Here is a 21,135-nt window from a genome sequence, read left to right on the forward strand (position 1 = left end):
ATTAGAAGTTAGTTAGGGTGAATATAACACCTCTTATGGTTTATTATCGAGGGATGAAAGCTAAACCTTCCTTCCTTCCTTCCTTCCTTCCTTCCTTCCTTCCTTCCTTCCTTCCTTCCTTCCTTCCTTCCTTCCTTCCTTCCTTCCTTCCTTCCTTCCTTCCTTCCTTCCTTCCTTCCTTCCTTCCTTCCTTCCTTCCTTCCTTCCTTCCTTCCTTCCTTCCACCCACCTCATTTCTGACGCCTACTAAAGATATTCCATTTGTTTTATTTTGTTTTTATTAACTTTTACTCTTTTTCTATTGCATCACATATTTGTAGTTTACATGACATACCAAATATTTTAATCTTACAGTTTTTAAATTGTTTACACACTAAAAGTGTTACTCTAGGCCTGCTCAATGAATCTTGTCAATACCTTCTTTCTATGTTGCAAGTAACAAAAATAAGACTCTAATGAAGAAACAATCAGATCAAATAAATAAATACCATAACTTTAAAATGTTAAATCAAAAAGTTCATTCAAAAAACATACTTCTTTTAAACGATTATAAATAGTATTTACAATAGTATTTATAAACACTCCCTACAATAATCATGCTACTAAAACAATGTTAAACATTTATTATAGTTTTTAGTTAAATAAAAGTATAAAAGATCTTATATTTGAAGATGTAACTCCTTAGGCTATATGATGTATATTTATTGAATGCAATAAGTTGAAACATAAACTCTCTCTCACCCTATCTCTCTAACCACTTCTCACACCAAGGTGTGGAATGTGAAAGAGTCACAGCAGTGGGGCAGGGAACAATCTGTGGATACTTCCACATGTGGGGATTCCATGTTTTATGGGGGGGGGGTTTCCATAGACATGATTTTTGTAGTGTAACTGTGTATTTTAGCCCATACACAAACACACGACCCTCACAGAAAACTTTCTGCATTTTTACATTTAAGTAATAAATAAATAAATATATTTTAAAAGCTGTTTTTCTTATGGGACAAATTTTGCTCAGGGGTATAAATTGGTGGTATAACTATACTTTTGGCCACATTTTGTCCACACAATTAAAAGCAATTCATCTGTATTTTAAATGAAATGATTATTAAAAAAAAAATTATAAGAATAATAACAAATATGGTACTAACATTTATTTAAACCATTTTAGTTATAGTTTTACCTAAATTAAATGTGTATATATATATGTGTATGTATGTGTATGTATATATATATATATATATATATATATATATATATATAATATATATATATATATATATATATATAATATATAATATATATATATATATATATGAAAACAACTTACATTTTCAGAGAGCTGACAAAGTTGTCCTTTATGCAAAGATAAAAAAATAAAATAAAAGTGAAATAAATAGTTGTATCATAAACAAGACACTTCCACATCCTCCCATGCTGGGATAAACTCCGGTGTGAAATGATGCTTCAGACCCTCACATGGACGGGTGAAGTCAGACTACATGAAAAAATTCTTTTAATTTTAAAAAGGTTGTTTAAATTCAGTCTTTAAAGATTTAATAATATTTTTATCTTTCTTGAAGTCTGCTGTATAAAGATAACATCTGACAAATGATGGTAGAAATGATGTGCTTAAATTTTACCTGAAGTATTATTTATATTTTTATTAATCAAGAACTGTAAAATGTTGAAATCAAAAACCTGTACTTAGTTGTCTTAGATCTTATTTCTCAAAGATTGAAACAGTATTTTTGTCCATGCAACACAACGTTTTTGAAAATCGGTATGTTTTGAAGATAAACTGCGAATGTTTAATTCGATTTTTAAAAATCCAAATGTGAAGGTGTCTGTGTGTTTGATTCCTCACAACTCTCACGTAACCTCGAACGGGCTTAACATTGCTCTTGTTTGGCTTAAGTTGTATCTTTAAGAAATTCACACCTATTCAAACAGAGACCCGGTGTTCCTCTCTGCTGTTCCCATGAAAAAAAATTATCTTGAGTGAATATTTAATTTTACTCGTCTTAATTCGAAGCATTATATTATTTTAAACTTCTAATAAAAAGTGGTCATATGTTGTCATACTCTTATGGTGTGTCTGAACCTATGGTCTGAACTCAGCATCTGACATAAGATCATGGCTACTGCAAAAAAAGTTACATTCAAAAATTAACTTTCACTGTTGTTAATTTCACTCAATCCATCCCTGTTCACATTACTAAAAAAAAAACAAAAAACATGCAACTGCATGAACTTAATTTAACTGAGTTGTTTTTTACTAAAAATGAATATTGTCAGGTTTACTTAAATGTTTGTTCAGTCAACTTAACATTGCTGAGTGAAACACACAAATTAATGTAGACATAACTAACTGGGCAGTGGATCCGTAGTTCCTGGCATGCTTTGCAAGGGTCTGCATTAGGAGAGAAAATTTTCAGTTTTCAGTAAAAGGAAATATGTTGGTTGTTTATGATAGTGTTTAATGCTCAGTTATGTTGGACATTTAGAGAAGTTTCTGTAATGTTTTTGAATTTTGTGGTTACCATTATGCAGAAGAGTGTCGGCTGTCTTTAGGCTGTGTGCACTCGTATATGCATGTTAAGGATGGAATTCTTGCTCGCAGTTCAAACGAGTTTGATCAATCAGTTAATTTTGAGTGCATTTTGTATAACAAATAGGTAACTCAATAAGGTAAATTAAGTCAAAAAATGTATTCACCATATATAAAATACATGACATAACAATAAACTGCACATATATATTATGTAACTGACAAATTCAAATTATTTGTATTTACGTTCTATCAGCTTTAAATTGTTATTTATACAAATTACTCATTATAGTTGCGACACTTTTTATTTTTATTTATTTATTTTATTTTTGTAAGTAAAACCAGCAGTTCAGTTTTTGAATGTGGTCTTTATCAGTGTGGAAACATACCCTTTACTGAAAATATACAAAGATGTATAATATCGGTTATCTACTAAAAAATAGATGTAGAATTTAAAAAATGTTGATGCGACAGTTTGTCTGTTGGCCGCAGTGATGACTCTAGCAGGAAGAATGCCCTTTGACACCCAACGCTTTTGCAGGGTGTTAAACACCCTACAAGGTAGTCATTAATTTCAGTTGTTTATTTATTTATTTATTTTTCAACTGAGTGAATTCACACATGTGAGGTCTTTCAGAAGAGTTCCTGAGAGAAAATTTAATTGTGCTTTAAAACCAAACATTAGCCCAAATCACTACCTGGCATGTTCGCATTAGACCATGCAACACTTGGCTGAGTGCTAATGTATGCGATTAACGCCACGAAAGAAACAGGAAGTTGTTGAGATATATATATATATATATATATATATATATATATATTTTATATATTATATATATACTGTTAAATACTGTTAAATACTAGTGTATGATGTCTGTTAAATGTTTATTTGTGTTTAAAAACCTTACATTTAAAATTTCATTTTAAGGTGACGCAGGTCACACAAAGCCATTTTACTTTTCTTATTTCTACAAAGTTTCAATTCCTAGTAAATATTAATGATTTTAAAGAAATTTTAAAGAAATAGGGATTACCATAGTCCAAACAGTTCCTCGCATAATGACACCATTAAGGAAGGACGACGTGTGTGTGTGTGTGTGTGTGTGTGTGTGTGTGTGTGTGTTTATGAACGGACGTGCTGGCCAGATGAACTGCCGCTGTCCATGAGTAGATAGTTTTACCCCAAATCAAATATTGTATTACACTTTTTCTTTATACCTGTGTTCTGACACAATGTCATTAATTAGTGCTTTTTGTTTTATAAAATGTTCACACTACTTTTATCAGCCTGATAAATATGGAGTTAATACATGATGAAACAAGAGAATCATACTACCAAATTCTTTTGACACAATGTTTTTAAGAATAAAACACAACTAAACCAGATACCACGTCATTTTTCTTTTTGACAAACCCCCATTTCAGATGCAACCGTGAAGTGTGATAGGTCTTATTCTCAAAGTTTTGGAATTGACGCAAACATGCGATACAGGTATCTGGCTAAAACCTTGTACTAAACAAAAGGGAATATGCCTCAGCATGTATAATACAATATTTTTACACAGTATCATGGTTTTAGACCATTTTTAAAAGGTTTTAGTGCGATGTCTACATTTGGTCTCTTTGTCGTTTTTAGATGGACTACTCTGAGCATGGTAAAACATGCATAGGCATTAATGAACAAATACAGCATACGAAAATTGAATGGCAGTCCTTATACATTAGACACCTTATACATATTTTCTTTTTTTTTTTTTTCTTTTTTTTTTACATATGACTTTTACACAAGTTACAAATTACAAGTCATTGTCATGGACACACAATTCGACATGTTTGTCTTAATAACTTGTTCTTCTTTAAGAAAACCAAAATGTTTTAACATTTCGTAAATTCAAATAGTTAGCCAGCAAATCCAAGTGAACTGTTTATTACTGAGATAATTTACAGTTATATGTGAAACAAGCTCTGTCACATCAGAGTTGAATTCTAATTGAACATTGTTATTTCCCCCACATCTTGGTCACAAAGTTTTCATTGTAGCATACTGGCTCTGAACCCAGACCAAATATTAGCATGTAACAGTTTGCAGACATTTGTGTTTGTTTCTTTGATTTTGTTTACATTTTTCTGAAACAAACTGTTTTACCACGGTTTCATTTTTAACATCACCATTCTTCTTTCGTCAGTAATTGTTTTCCTTTATCGTTTTACCCATTCCATTTTGTCCGAAAAACTGTTTCCTTGAATCTGTTGTAAAGTTAGTGAACTTTAGGTGTTCTCTGCATCGCTTTGTTCGTAGCATTTGGTTGATTTAATAAAATGACGGTTTAAATCATCGTTTTGGGTCATTTTACATACTATGTTATATTTTGGGTAATAGAATGCAGAGCAAAGATCTTTGAAACATTTTATTTTGAAAAACATTAAAATAAGGCATTATCGATGTGTAGTATTATATTCAATGTGTAGGTCCCACATTGTGTTTAAATTTTACTCGAGACAACTTAATATGATGTCAATAAAAGTCTTTAAAACTATCTACTCATGGACAGCGGCAGTTCATCTGGCCAACACGTCCGTTCATAAACACACACACACACACACACACACACACACACACACACATACACACACACACACACTATGTGTAATCCCTATTTCTTTAAAAACATATTTGTCAACATTATTCTCTTGTTTTATCATATGCTTGCTTAATATTTACTAGGAATTGAAACTTTGTAGAAATAAGAAAAGTAAAATGGCTTTGTGTGACCTGCGTCACCTTAAAATGTAATTTTAAATGTAAGGTTTTTAAACACAAATAAACACATTTAACCGACATCATACACTAGTATTTAACAGTGTATATATAATATAATATAATATAATATAATATAATATAATATAATATAATATAATATAATATAATATAATATAATATAATATAATATAATATAATATAATATAATATATCGCAGTACATCAGGGTCTAATGCGAACATGCCAGGTATTGATTTGGCCTAATGTTTGGTTTTTAAGCACAATTAAATTTTCTCTCAGGAACTCTTCTGAAAGACCTCACATGTGTGAATTCACTCAGTTGAAAAATAAATAAATAAATAAATAAATAAACAACTGAAATGAATGACTACCTTGTAGGGTGTTTAACACCCTGCAAAAGCGTTGGGTGTCAAAGGGCATTCTTCCTGCTAGAGTCATCACTACGGCCAACAGACAAACTGTTGCATCAATATTTTCAGTAAAGGGTATGTTTCCACACTGATAAAGACCACATTCAAAAACTGAACTGCTGGTTTTTCTTACAAAAATAAAATAAATAAATAAAAATAAAAAGTGTCGCAACTATATTGAGTAATTTGTACAAATAACAATTTAAAGCTGATAGAACGTAAATACAAATAATTTGAATTTGTCAGTTACATAATATATATGTGCAGTTTATTGTTATGTCATGTTTATTATGTATGGTGAATACATTTTTTTGACTTAATTTACCTTATTGAGTTACCTATTTGTTATACAAAATGCACTCAAAATGAACTTATTGATCAAACTCGTTTGAACTGTGAGCAAGAATTCCATCCTTAACATGCATATACGAGTGCACACAGCCTAAAGACAGCCGACACTTCATTTTTAGTAAAAACAACTCAGTTAAATTAAGTTCATGTAGTTGCATGTTTTTTTTTTGTTTTTTGTTTTTTAGTAATGTGAACAGGGATGGATTGAATGAAATTAACAACAAAGTTAATTTTTGAATGTAACTTTTTTTGCAGTAGCCATGATCTTATGTCAGATGCTGAGTTCAGACCATAGGTTCAGACACACCATAAGAGTATGACAACATATGACCACTTTTTATTTGAAGTTTAAAATAATATAATGCTTCGAATTAAGACGAGTAAAATTAAATATTCACTCAAGACAATTTTTTTTTCATGGGAACAGCACAGAGGAACACCTGGTCTATGTTTGAATATGTGTGAATTTCTTAAAGAACTTAAGCTAAACAAGAGCGATGTTAAGCCCTCGTTCGAGGTTACGTGAGAGTTGTGAGGCATCAAACACACAGACACCTTCACATTTGGAGTTTTAAAAATCGAATTAAACATTCGCAGTTTATCTTAAAAACATACCGATTTTCAAAAACGTTGTGTTGCATAGACGAAAATACTGTTTCAATCTTTAAGAAATAAGATCTAAGACAACTAAGTACAGGTTTTTGATTTCAACATTTTAAAGACAACTTAAACTTAACTTAACTTAAACAATTTAAACAACCTTTTTAAAATTAAAAGATCATTTTTGAACTTTTAAAATTGTGCTTTGAAATAAATTTAGTACAAAAACATTCACTGGAAAGGACTTGGCGGTCTTAACATATGCTGTGACACAGAGGTTCATGTAGTCTGACTTCACCCGTCCATGTGAGGGTCTGAAGCATCATTTCACACCGGAGTTTATCCCAGCATGGGAGGATGTGGAAGTGTCTTGTTTATGATACAACTATTTATTTCACTTTTATTTTATTTATTTTTTTTTTATCTTTGCATAAAGGACTACTTTGTCAGCTCTCTGAAAATGTAAGTTGTTTTCATATTCATATATATATATATATATATATATATATATATATAATATATATATATATATATATATATATATATATACATATATATATATATATATATATATATATATATATAATATATATATATACATTTGTCCCATAAGAAAAACAGCTTTTAAAATATAGTCGTGTGTGTGTGGGGGGGGATAAAATATACAGTTACACTACAAAAATCATGTCTATGGAAAACCCCCCATAAAACATGGAATCCCCACATGTGGAAGTATCCACGGATTGTTCCCTGCCCCACTGCTATGACTCTCTCACATTCCACACCTTGGTGTGAGAAGTGGTTAGAGAGATAGGGTGACAGTGAGTTTGTTTCAACTTATTGCATTCAATAAATATACATCATATAGCCTAAGGAGTTACATCTTCAAATATAAGATATTTTATACTTTTATTTAACTAAAAACTATAATAAATGTTTAACATTGTTTTAGTAGCACGTTTATTGTAGGGAGTGTTTATAAATACTATTGTAAATACTATTTATAATCATTTAAAAGAAGTGTTTTTTGAATGAACTTTTTGATCTAACATTTTAAAGTTATGGTATTTATTTGTATTTATATTTTCATTTAGTTAAAACTATAACTATTAATGTTTAAATAAATGTTAGTAACATATTTGTTGTTATTCATTGTCTTATATATTTTATTTATATTCATTTAATTTAAACTAGAGAGAAATTCCTTTATATAGAACTAATTGTGTGTTTGTGCTAACTGAGCAAAATTTGTCCCATGAGCAAGGTAGATAGAAAGAAAGAAATTAAGATGTTTTGTATGTCATGTAAACTACAAATATGTAATGCAATAGAAAAAGAGAGTAAAAGTCTTAATAAAAACAAAATAAAACAACTGGAATACCTTTAGTAGGTGTCAGAAATGAGGTGTCATTTTTTGGGGTGTCTCCCAGGTTGTCAGTGTCAGGGGTGGAAGGAAGGAAGGAAGGAAGGACGGAAGATAGAAAGGAAGGAAGGAAGGATAGGAAGGAAGGAAGATAGAAAGGAAGGAAGGAAGGAAGATAGATAGATAGATAGAAAGAAAGAGAAAGAAAGGAAGGATAGGAAGGAAGAAAGAAAGGAAGGAAGGAAGATAGAAAGGAAGGAAGGAAGGAAGGAAGATAGAAAGGAAGGAAGGAAGGAAGATAGAAAGGAAGGAAGGAAGATAGAAAGGAAGGAAGGAAGATAGAAAGGAAGGAAGGAAGATAGAAAGGAAGGAAGGAAGGAAGGAAGATAGAAAGGAAGGAAGGAAGGAAGATAGAAAGGAAGGAAGGATAGGAAGGAAGGAAGATAGAAAGAAAGAAAGGAAGGAAGGAAGATAGAAAGAAAGGAAGGAAGGAAGAAAGGAAGGATAGGAAGGAAGAAAGAAAGAAAGAAAGAAAGAAAAAGGAAGGAAGGAAGGAAGGAAGATAGAAAGGAAGGAAGGAAGGAAGATAGAAAGGAAGAAAGGAAGGAAGGAAGATAGAAAGAAAGGAAGGAAGGAAGGAAGGAAGATAGGAAGGAAGGAAGGAAGATAGAAAGAAAGGAAGGAAGGAAGATAGAAAGGAAGGAAGGAAGGAAGATAGAAAGGAAGGAAGGATAGGAAGGAAGATAGAAAGAAAGGAAGGAAGGAAGGAAGATAGAAAGAAAGGAAGGAAGGAAGATAGAAAGAAAGGAAGGAAGAAAGGAAGGATAGGAAGGAAGGAAGGAAGACAGAAAGAAAGAAAGGAAGGAAGGAAGGAAGGAAGGAAGGAAGGAAGATAGAAAGGAAGGAAGGAAGATAGAAAGGAAGGAAGGATAGGAAGGAAGATAGAAAGGAAGGAAGGAAGATAGAAAGGAAGGAAGGAAGATAGAAAGGAAGGAAGGAAGATAGAAAGGAAGGAAGAAAGGAAGATAGAAAGAAAGAAAGGAAGGAAGGAAGATAGAAAGGAAGGAAGGAAGATAGAAAGGAAGGAAGAAAGGAAGATAGAAAGAAAGAGGAAGGAAGGAAGGAAGGAAGGAAGATAGATAGATAGATAGATAGATAGATAGATAGATAGATAGATAGATAGATAGATAGATAGATAGGAAGGAAGATAGGAAGGAAGGAAGGAAGGAAGGAAAGAAGGAAGGAATATAGGAAGGAAGGAAGGAAGGAAGGAAGATAGAAAGGAAGGAAGGAAGATAGAAAGGAAGGAAGGAAGGAGGAAAGGAAGGAAGAAAGAAAGAGGAAGGAAGGAAGATAGAAAGGAAGGAAGGAAGGAGGGAGGAAAGGAAGGAAGGAAGGAAGATAGAAAGGAAGGAAGGAAGGAAAGAGGAAAGGATAGGAAGGAAGAAAGAAAGAGAAAGAAAGAAAGAAAGAAAGAAAGAAAGAAAGAGAAAGAGAGAAAGGAAGAAAGGAAGGATAGGAAGGAAGGATAGGATAGGAAGGAAGGATAGGAAGGAAGGATATGAAGGAAGGAAGGAAGGAAGGAAGGAAGGAAGGAAGGAAGGAAGGAAGGAAGGAAGGAAGGAAGGAAGGAAGATTTAGGTTTCATCCCTCGATAATAAACCATAGGAGGTGTTATATTCACCCTAACTCACTTTTAATAGTTTGACACATTGCAAACCAATCACATCCGCAGACAGAGTTGGACCGGCCCACAGCAATACGGGAAACAAACTCATTTTCAGTTTAGCAAATGGACTGCGTGCATCTCAAATCAAGTAGTAAGTTGCCTTAAAAATACTATTTCAGCTTATTACATAAAATTACTATTTCAACTGCGTTACTTAACATCAGTACTATTTAATACGGTTTCATATAAACCCTTTCATATGTTTCATTTATCATCATACTTTTCTTAAAGTTAAAAATATCTTAAAGCTTCAAAAATATCATATTATCTTAATTCATAAAATTTCAACTGCGTTATTTAACATCAGTACTTTTTAAGGTGGAAAACAAACTTCTTAAAGCTTTCAAAGTACATATATTTTTTCAAATAATTTCTATTTATTTTACATTTAAAAGAGTTGGTATCACTAAATGATTTTAAGGGTATTTTAAAGGATCTAGTTTCTGTAATTGTTTTTGAGTGCATTTTATGTATTTCTGTAAATTATTGTATTTGCTATATGTTCAACTAAATGTACTGCCTCTTGGCCCTCTTGTAAAAGAGATTTTAAATCTCAAGAGTTCTATATCCTGGTTAAATGAAGGTTTAATAATAATAATTTCAGTTTATTTCAACTTATTTCATATAAGCACTATTTCATATGCTTTAATACTGTTTCATATAAACCCTTTTTATAGGTTTCATTTACCATCATACTTTTCTTAAAGTTAAAAACCTCTTAAAGCATCAAAAATATTATTTTATCTTAATTCATAAAATAGATATTTCAACTGCATTATTTAACATCAGTACTTTTATTAAGCTGGAAAATCTTCTCAAAGCTTTCAAAATACTTTTTTCATATAATTTCTTTTACGTTTAAAAGAGTTTGTATCACTAAATGATTTTAAGGGTATTTTAAAGGATCTAGCTTCTGTGTCATCTGATTCTGTTTTTGAGTGATTTTGTGTATTTCTGTGAATTATTGTATTTTGCTATATGTTCAATTAAATGTGCTGTCTGTCTTGGACCTCTTGTAAAGGAGATTTTAAATCTCAAGTTTTATTTTAAATAAAGGTTTAATAATAATAATAATTTCATCTTATTTCATATAAACACTATTTCATATGCTTTCTTTAATACTGTTTCATAGAAACAACAGCGCTTCTAATTTATTAATCTTGTTTGTATTGTTTCTTAGAAAATGAATTGTAACTTAGTGAATACTAATGACAAAAAACTTAGACTTATGTCAAAAGAAACGTTGAATTGTCAGGTTTTAAATCGTGCAAGACAAATTGAAAACAAAAATTCTGTGTTTATGTAATATGTATGAAAAGAGACATGCCAGAAGTCTGTGTTTCAGCTCATTATCCGCTAATGCGGCCACGCCCACGAAGCCAGCGCTATTCAGAGGCATATTCAGAGGCAATACAGGCATACATCATCTCAATCATGTATTTAATGTCTTGAAAAGTGTTTATCTGTATGTAAAAGCCATGGTTAACGACCTGTGGAAGACATGCTGTTAGTTCCTGATATGTCCTCTTCTTCTTTAGAATAATTTGTTGACTAAACGTGCACAGAGAGCGCCCTCCGGCTGCAAGTATGAATTGAAAACACCATTCCTGAAATGTCCTCCTCTTCTTTAGAATAATTTGTGGACTAAAGGTGTACAGAGCGCCCTCCGGCTGCAACTATGAATTGAAAATACCATTCCTGAAATGTCGTCCTCTTCTTTAGAATAATTTGTGGACTAAAGGTGTACAGAGCGCCCTCCGGCTGCAAGTATGAATTGAAAACACCAGCGCACATAGTGATAACTATGAATATAGAATAAACTCTGTATAGAATAAAATCTGTATAGAAAATTGACGTAAACATATGAGAATCCATCAATATTTCTCCAAATGTGCATGCTTTTAAACTAAAAACCTATAGTCAGACTCTTTGCATCACAGAAATACATTATATTTTAAAGAATATAATAGAATACCATTATTTTAAATTGAGCTGAGACATGATTACAGAGGTTTTTTTCACAGCCTACCTGACTGAAAGGCCTCATTATTATGCAGCACCATTAAAGGTTCTTTGTGATTCTTTTGTCTTCTCAGGTGTAAATGATCCATTATTCACGATGATTCACGCCTCCACGCATACTGTGTTTCTTGACAAAAAGTGTCTTACAAAAACTAAATCAATATATTGTGTTATATGAACAAGTAGGCATTATAATTTTTACATAATTTTGAAGCAAAAACTCTAGCCTACAACCTCCAATACCCAGAAGTCTTGTAAACACAGATTTAAAATATATTTTTGGCCTTACTTCAGTGGCTTTTTTTTTTTTTTCAATAAGCACGCATAAATGTTATTCCTTCAAAAATACAAACATGTACATACATGTTCCTCACATATTATGGTAGCTTAGTTTGTGCTGAATACAGTATAATGACACTTTTGTCATTTATATGTTTATGAACAACTGAAAAAAGCACAAATGTCAGGGCATGTCAAAACTTCTTTAAGCCCCAAATCAGCCTCAGACTCCAGAGGGTTAACAGCTCTTTGAAGTGTCCCTCAAATGTACTCGAATAGACAAGCAAATCGTCCAAATAGACAAGTACCATTTGAAATACCAGGTCACTCATTATGGTTTGCATGAGGGGCTGGAATGTTGCAGGCGCATTACAGAGTCCAAATGGCATCCACTGGTACTCAAATAGCCCAAATGGTGTAATGAAGGCTGTTTTGTGCCGGTCCTTCTCATGAACTGCCACCTGGTGATAGCCACTTGCGAGATTGATGGATGAGAACACATTGGCCCTGCTCAAAGCATCTAAACTCTCATCCATCTGTGGCAACAGGAATGCATCACGTTTAGTTTTAGAGTTTAGCTTCCTGTAGTCCACGCATAGCCGGAGACTTCCATCTGGCTTACAAACTAACACCACCGGAGATGCGTACGAAATGGAGCTTTCTTGTATGACACCTTTTTTGAGAAGCCCAGAGATATGGTCCTTTACCTCTTTGAATTGGTTAGGGGGTATTCGCCAGTATGGCTGTGAGACAGGGAGGTCATCATTCAGGGGAATCTCATGCTTTACCAGGTCAGCATAACCAAGGTCTTCATCACAGATGGCGAACACATCCAGATACTTCATCAGGAGTGCCTTCAGCTCCGTCTGCTGTGTAGGGGTACCACCTATCTGGACTTTCTCCAATGGGCACTGCAGGTCACTCCCCACCCCTATCATTGACATCTGGCTAACCTTTACATCCTCATGATTAGCTGAGATCCAATTAAATGTAACCTAACAGGAGCTACCTTCAAAGCAATGACCTGAGGCAAGTATGCCAAGTTTCACCTTAGGCTGTAAAAACACATCCTCTGGCGACAAATTTACTTAGTGAGGCTAGAGACTGTGTTGCAGAAGTTGAGGGAGGCCGGACTAAAGGTTAAAGTGGAAAAGTGCCACTTCCTGCAGACCGAGGTAAAGTTCCTAGGGCATGTTGTATCTGCTCAGGGGGTGTCTACAGATCCGGACAAAGTGAGTGCAGTGAAGCAGTGGTCATTCCCTGACACTCTGAAGGAGCTGAGATCCTTTTTAGGGTTCTGCAGCTACTATCGGAGATTCATTGAGGGTTTCTCTAGGGTGGCGGGTCCGCTCCATGATGTGGTAAACACTTGTGTTCTACAGGGGAGTGTTGCTTAGGCCAATAAGTTGTTTAAGGACTCCTGGATGACTCCTGGATGACCTTTGAACACCTCAAGGAGAAGCTTACCTGTGCTCCAACACTGGGGTATGCAGACTTTACCCTACCTTTTGTGCTGGAAACTGATGCCAGTAATCTGGGATTGGGTGCTGTGCTATACCAGCAGCAGGGGGGAAGGAAAACTGTAATAGCCTACGCGAGCCGGAGGTTAACACTCTGAGGTCTGACGGTATCGCCGGCGATACCACCGTGGTTTTTTTCTTATCAGTGTGAAAGAGACTCAAAATACTCCGTCAATGTTGCACATACAATTAAGAGTTATACACCATTTTAATCTGTGGAATATCTTCTTTCATTTGTGTACACTCAGAGTAAAAACAGAATGTTGTGCTTTTTGTAAAATAAAGAAAACTAACATGCGTGATCTCTCCTCTCCCTCTGAACGAACTCCAATCTGATAGTTCTCAGAAAATGAACTGTAACTTAGTGAATACTAATGACAAAAAAATTACACTTATGTCTAAAAAAACGTTAAGATGTCAGGTTTTAAATCATGTAAGTCAAATCGAAAACAAACCTTCTTTGTTTATGTAATCTGTATGAAAAGAGAGCCATGTCAGAAATCCGTGATTCAGCTCATTATCTGCTAACGCGGCCACGCCCACGGAGCCAGCGCTATTCAGACGCTAATTCAGTCAATGCATGCATTCATTATCTCAATTGTGTATTTATTGTCTTGAAAAGTGTTTATCTGGATGTAAAAGTCATGGTTAGCGATCTCTAGAAGACATGCAGTTACTTCCTGTTTACTTGTCTTCTACAGATGAAGTTTAGATGAGTTTTTGTATCTTTAGCGCCCTCCGGCTGCAGTATGTATTGGAAACTCCATTCATGGAATAGCCTCTTCTTCTTTTAGATGAATTTGTGGACTAAAATGCACAGAGCGCCCTCCGACTTCAAGGATGAATTGAAAACACCAGCGCTCATAGTAATGACAATGAATATTAAGTTAATATAACTCCTCTGTATAGAAAATTGACATAAGCATATGAGAATCCAATATTTCTCCAAATGTGCATGCTTTTAAACTAAAAGTCTATATTCCGACTCTTTGCATCACAGAAATACATTATATTTTAAAGTATAATATAAAACCATTACTTTATATTGTAGTAATATTTTTCTGTATGTTTCATATATCATAATGAGCTTGAGACATCACAGAAGGTTTTTTTTCACAGCCTACCTGACTGAAATGCCTCATTAATATGCAAGTAATTTCAGCTCATTACTATCCAATTCTTTTGTCTTCTCAGGTGAGAATGGCCCATTTTCAGTGGTGATTCACGCCTCCTCGCATACTGTGTTTCTTGGCAAAAAGTGTCTTACAAAAACTAAATCAATATATTGTTTTATATGAAGGAGTAGGCAGCATAATTTTTTACATAATTTTGAAGCAAAAACTCTAGTCTACAACCTCCAATACCCTAAAGTCTTATGAACACAGATTTATTATACTTTTTTTGGCCTTATTTCAGTGACTTAAGTTTTTTGTTTTTTCAACAACCACGCATAAATGTTATTCCTTCAAAAACACAAACATGTACATACATGTTCCTCACATATTATTGTAGCCTAGTTTGTGCTGAATACAGTGTAATGACACTTTTTCCATCAATATGTTTATGAACAACTGAAAAAAGCACAAATGTCAGGGCATGTCAAAAGTTCTCCAGGCCCCAAATCAGCCTCAGACTCCAGAGGGTTAAGAAGCGCCGAGGGAAATGACAGGAACTACAGCAGTATGAAGCTGGAGCTCCTGGCACTGAAATGGGCAGTGGTGGAGAAATTCAGGAGCTACCTGCTGGGATCTAAGTTTACTGTCCTAACAGATAACAACCCCCTGTGCCATCTCAACACGGCCAAGCTGGGTGCCATTGAACAGAGGTGGGTTGCGCAGCTTGCAGTATTCGATTTTGACGTGCAATACCGTCCTGGGCGGTGTAACACCGCTGCCGATGCTCTCTCTAGAAGACCAGGGCTAGAGGGGACGGAGGTGGTAACTGAGGATTCGGAATTTGATGGCTGTGTGGCTATTTGCAGCAGGCTTCGCACAGGTATTGCAGTGGAGGCTGACCTGTCAGAGCTAATGGCAGGGCCTAGAGAAGGTGGAACAGAACAGCTTCAAGTAGCCATAGATGATGAAGGGACTGAAGGGGAACACTTTCTGGAGAATACCCCCACGTTACCTGGATACACGAAGGATAAACTTCGTCAGTTCCAAGAGGCAGATCCGACCATCAGCATACTTAAGAGTTACTGGGACAAGAAGAGGAAACCTACAAAGAGTGAGAGAAGGGTTTTTTCTTGACCAGTGCTATCGTTGTTAAAGCAGTGGGACAGAATCCAAGAGAAAGAAGGTCTGTCATACAGAGTCATTGACGATGTGTTCAATGGAGAATGTCAACAGTTGCTGCTTCCGGCATGTCTGGTCGAACTGGTTCTGCGATGCGCTGTTATTACACCATGGACTCCATTCTTGGCTTCTCATCCATTGGAGGTGGTTGCAATGGATTTCACCACATTGGAGCCTGCAACAGATGAACGAGAAAATGTCCTCGTCGTGACCGACGTATTTACTAAGTTCAGCCAGGCATTCGCCACCCGTGATCAGAAGGCAGACACAACCGCTAATATCCTTCTTAAAGAATGGTTCCTCAAGTACGGTGTGCCGCAGCGTCTTCACTCAGATCAGGGGAGGAACTTTGAGAGTGCCGTTATTGCAGAGCTCTGAAAGCTCTAAGGGGTAAGGAAGTCCCGCACTACGCCACATCACCCCCAGGGAAATGTGCAGTGTGAGAGATTTAACCGAACTCTGCACGACGTCTTACGCTCCTTACCACCTGATAAGAAATGGAAATGGCCAGAGTACTTACCCGATCTGGTGTATGCCTATGTCACTCCTCATTCCTCCACTGGCTACTCCCCTTACTATATGCTGTTTGGTATGCAGCCACACTTACCAGTGGATGCGTTGTTGGGTCAGGAACCCCTGAGAGAGAAGGAGCCTACCTGGTTGTCTGTCCATGAGGAACGGCTTCAGGATGCACACTCCAGAGCACGAGAGTATGCTAAAAGGAAGGCAGCAGACCATATTGTTAAGCGTGAAAGAAGGGTGTACTGCCCAGAGGTAGCGGTTGGTGAACAGGTATACTTACGATATCGTCCCCTGGGACGGAAAAAGATCCAGGATGCCTGGGCGCCAGCAGCATATAGGGTGGTGGAGATGCATGGTACAACCTACACTGTGGAGCCAATCGGGGGAGGTCCTGCAAAAAGAGTACATAGATCCGACATCAGACACTGTCTGAGTTCAGTACCAGTGCCGATGCCTAGGAGAAGAGTGAAACCTGTTGAGGTACCTACCTCTGAGATGGTGGAAGAAATCCCTTCATATGAGCCAGAATGTGTGCTGGTGGAGGAAACCAGATTGTCGGAGGAGGATCTGGTGGGCCCTGTGTTTGGAAGGTTGCAGCAGCCAGTTGCAGAGCCTGGGATGGATTACATTTACATTTACATTTATTCATTTGGCAGACGCTTTTATCCAAAGCGACTTACAAGTGAGGAATACAACAAGCGAGTCATTATGACGAGGCAAATAGACAAGAAGTGCTCATAATACAAGTTATAGGCAGTGCTCAGATTATCCTAAGATACAATAGAGAGGGATTAGAGGAAGTGAAAGGATAGGAATAAGTATTTTTTTTTTTTTTTTTTTTTTTTTTTTTTTAAGATGAGGTTAAGTGCTCACGAAAGAGATGGGTTTTCAGCTGTCTTTTGAATATTGCCAGGGATTCCGCATTCCGGATGAAGGCAGGAAGATCATTCCACCAGCAAGGGACAGTGAATGAGAATGTTCTGGAAAGTGATTTTGTGCCTCTCTGTGATGGTACCACAAGCCTTCGCTCCTTTAATGAGCGCAGGTTTCTGGTAGGAGTGTAGACTCGTAAGAGTGAGTGGAAGTAGGAGGGTGCTGAGCCTGTGGTGGATCTGTAAGCAAGCGTCAACGCCTTGAATTTGATGCGAGAAGCAAGTGGTAGCCAGTGAAGAGAGATGAAGAGAGGCGTGACGTGGGCTCTTTTGGGCTCGTTGAAGACGAGACGTGCTGCTGCGTTCTGAATCATTTGTAGAGGCTTGATTGTGCATGATGGCAGTCCAGCCAGAAGTGCATTGCAGTAATCAAGCCTAGAAATGACCAGAGCCTGGACCAGAAGTTGTGTTGCATGTTCTGTTAGAAAGGGCCTGATTTTCCTGATGTTGTATAGTGCAAATCTGCATGACCGAGCTGTCATTGCAATGTGGTCTTTGAAGGTCAGTTGATCATCAAGGATTACTCCAAGATTTCTGGCCGAATTTGATGGGGTAATTGAGGATGTGCCTAGCTGGATGCTGAAATCATGATTTAGAGTCGGATTGGCAGGGAAGACGAGAAGCTCAGTCTTAGCCAGGTTGAGCTGTAGATGATGTTCTTTCATCCATGCCAGGATGTCCGCCAGACAGCTTGAGATTCGAGCAGCTACTGTGGGATCGTCTGGATGGAATGAAAGGAAGAGTTGTGTGTCATCAGCATAGCAATGGTAGGAGAAACCATGTGCCTGAATGATGGGACCAAGTGATGTAGTGTAAATGGAGAAGAGGAGGGGTCCAAGAACTGAACCCTGAGGAACACCCGTGGTCAGCTGATGAGCTTTGGATACCTCCCCTCTCCAGGCAACCCTGAAAGACCTTCCTGTGAGATAGGATTCAAACCAGAGAAGTAGAGTACCTGTGATGCCCAGTGATGAGAGGGTGGACAGGAGGATCTGATGATTCACTGTGTCAAAGGCAGCTGATAGATCGAGCAGAATGAGGACTGATGATTTGGAATCAGCCTTTGCAATCCGCAGGGATTCAGTGACCGACAGCAGTGCAGTCTCGGTCGAGTGGCCACTCTTGAAACCAGATTGATTGACATCCAATTGGTTGCTGTGTGAGAGGAAAGATGACACCTGGTTGAAAACTCGTTCAAGTGTTTTTGCTATGAATGGTAGGAGAGAAACCGGTCTGTAGCTGTCTACAAGAGACGTGTTTAATGTGGGTTTCTTAAGCAGTGGGGTTACCCGAGCCTGTTTGAATGTCTTAGGGAAAGTGCCAGTTTGGAGAGATGTGTTGATGATGTGTGTCAGTGCTGGTAAAAGTGTGGGAGCGATGGCTTGTAGAAGGTGTGTGGGGATGGGATCTAGAGGGCAGGTAGTAGGATGATTGGAGAGGAGAAGTTTGGATACTTCTGTCTCAGTGAGGGGAGAGAATGAAGAGAGGAGGTGTGTGGCTGTGTGTGTGGTTGGTCTGAGTTCCTGTGTGTGTGGAGCGGAGAACTGACTGCTGATGGTAGATGTTTTGTCAGTGAAAAATGTAGCAAAATTATCAGCAGTAAGGGATGAGGTGGGTGGTGGTGGAGGGGGACAGAGGAGAGAGTTGAATGTTTTGAAAAGTGTGCGTGTGTTTGAAGCGCTGTTGATTTTGTTGTGGAAATAGGAGGATTTAGCAGCATGAATTTCAGCAGAAAAGGATGAGAGCAGAGACTGATAGCTACAAAGGTCAAATTGATCTTTTGATTTGTGCCACTTCCTCTCTGCAGCCCTGAGTTTGGTCCGATGTTCACGAAGAACATCAGATAACCAGGGATTAGAGGGAGTGGCACGTGCAGGCCTGGATGACAGAGGACAGATACTATCTAGAGAAGAAGTTAATGTGGAACATAAAGTGTCTGTTGCTGTATTCACATCCAGAGATGAGAATTGTGAGGCTGAGGGAAGGGAGGATGATACAGTAGAGGAAAGATGAGAAGAAGAAAGAGAGCGCAGGTTTCGTCTGAAGGTAACTGGTAGCGGGGTTGGTGGTGAACAAATGGGGAGTTGAAGATTAAAAGTAATGAAAAAGTGATCAGAAAAGTGCAGAGGTTTTACCAGAATGTTGTCGGTGATGCAGTTGCGAGTGTAAATGAGATCAAGTTGGTTGCCAGATTTGTGTGTACTTGTGGTTATGAGCCGATTAAGATCGAATGAGGCTAGCAGAGAGTGGAAGTCAGAAGCATAAGGCTTCTCTAGATGAATGTTGAAATCGCCAAAAACTACAAGTGGGCTGCCATCCTCTGGGAATGAGGACAACAGCATGTCCAGTTCCTCTACAAAGGTACCCAGTTGGCCTGGGGGGCGATAAATTACTACAAAATGAATTTTGACAGGAATTGAGATTGTAATAGCATGAAATTCAAATGAATTGTAGTTGCACAGAGACGAATGAGTCGAGTATTTCCAATTGTCAGAAATGAGAAGACCTGTGCCCCCACCCCTCCCAGATTGGCGAGGGGTATGAGAGAAAGTGAAGTTGTTAGAGAGAGCAGCAGGGGTTGCTGAGTCCTCTGGACGAATCCAGGTCTCAGTCAAGCCCAAGATATTAAGAGAAGAATTAGTAGCAAAGGCTGGAATGAAGTCAGCTTTGTTAACTGCTGACTGACAATTCCATAGACCCACAGAGACAGAGAGAGGAGTGTTAGTGTTAGAAGAGGAGTAAACAGGACGCAGGTTGGAAGCATTGCGCTGCCTTTTACGTGGGTTAGTGGAGCGTTGCCGAGAGACAACAGGAATGAGTTGAAAGCACATGCTGAGGAAGAAGGACAAGTGTGAAAGGAGGGAAGAAACTTAAGTGCCTACCGGTGTCGTTGCTCGGTGGAGTCGCGCAGGTAGAGTCGCAGGTCTTTACCCGAGTCGGTCTTCACACGAGGAGGCTGAACGCTCCCGCTGACGCTTCCGCGACAGCGCGCACACACAATTAATATACTGCTTCGGGAATGAGCTTCGAGGATGCTGGAATAGGAGACGAGGAAGTACAAGAGGACAATGATGAAACAGATAATGCAAGTGTTGTCCAAGACCTCTCAGCCTGGAACCGAAAGAGCCGATTCACCTTCGGACATAGTAGTGGCTAGGCCAGTTCCTGTTCCCCGAAAGCCCGGGGAAGAGATTGCCCAGGTGGATATGCACCCCATCCTTTACCACGCAGGACCCAGCAATCAACTGCTGGTGTGCATAGTAATCCAAACAGATTGCCTAAGCCCGCTTGAAAGGCTGTGACTCTCATTCCCGATGTTCTCTCACAAGTACTAACTGGTATGGTTTTGTACACATCTGGAAAGCTGCAAGAAGTAGTAGAGGATTGAAGGGTGTTTGCAGTCATCGGGGACGTTGACTGTAGGCAGGGGAGAGTGTAACCGGGGCAAGAATAATATTTGTTATTTGATTAATTCCCCCCCGGCGGATCACCTTTATGTTTGCTCCGACTCATGTGTGCTGTCCCCTTTAAGAGTTTGTGTATGTAAGAAATAGTTGATAAAACTGTCAAAGACAGGAAACTTCAGTTTTATATCAACCTGTGAATATGTGGTGATTACAGTTGTGTGATTGTATTTAGTGGATGGGTTAATTTGCCATTCATACGAGTGTTGTGTTGCTACGTAAGAGAAATCATAATGGTTCTTTAACATTGTTTGCACTATTTCCAGTGAAATTGGACTGGTGATCCAGTGTTTTGAATAGGGGTTATCGATGTAAAG

General features: G+C 37.3%; 1 protein-coding gene across 1 annotated transcript in view; it reads left to right on the plus strand.

Moving 5' to 3' along the window:
* The window catches only part of tcf25 (transcription factor 25 (basic helix-loop-helix)), a 283,651-nt gene that overhangs the window by 136,798 nt on the left and 125,718 nt on the right, over positions 1–21,135 (plus strand). The gene's annotated exons all lie outside the window — the stretch shown is intronic.

The sequence above is a fragment of the Chanodichthys erythropterus genome, chromosome 7, assembly GCF_024489055.1.
Source record: "Chanodichthys erythropterus isolate Z2021 chromosome 7, ASM2448905v1, whole genome shotgun sequence".
Lineage (NCBI taxonomy): Eukaryota > Metazoa > Chordata > Actinopteri > Cypriniformes > Xenocyprididae > Chanodichthys > Chanodichthys erythropterus.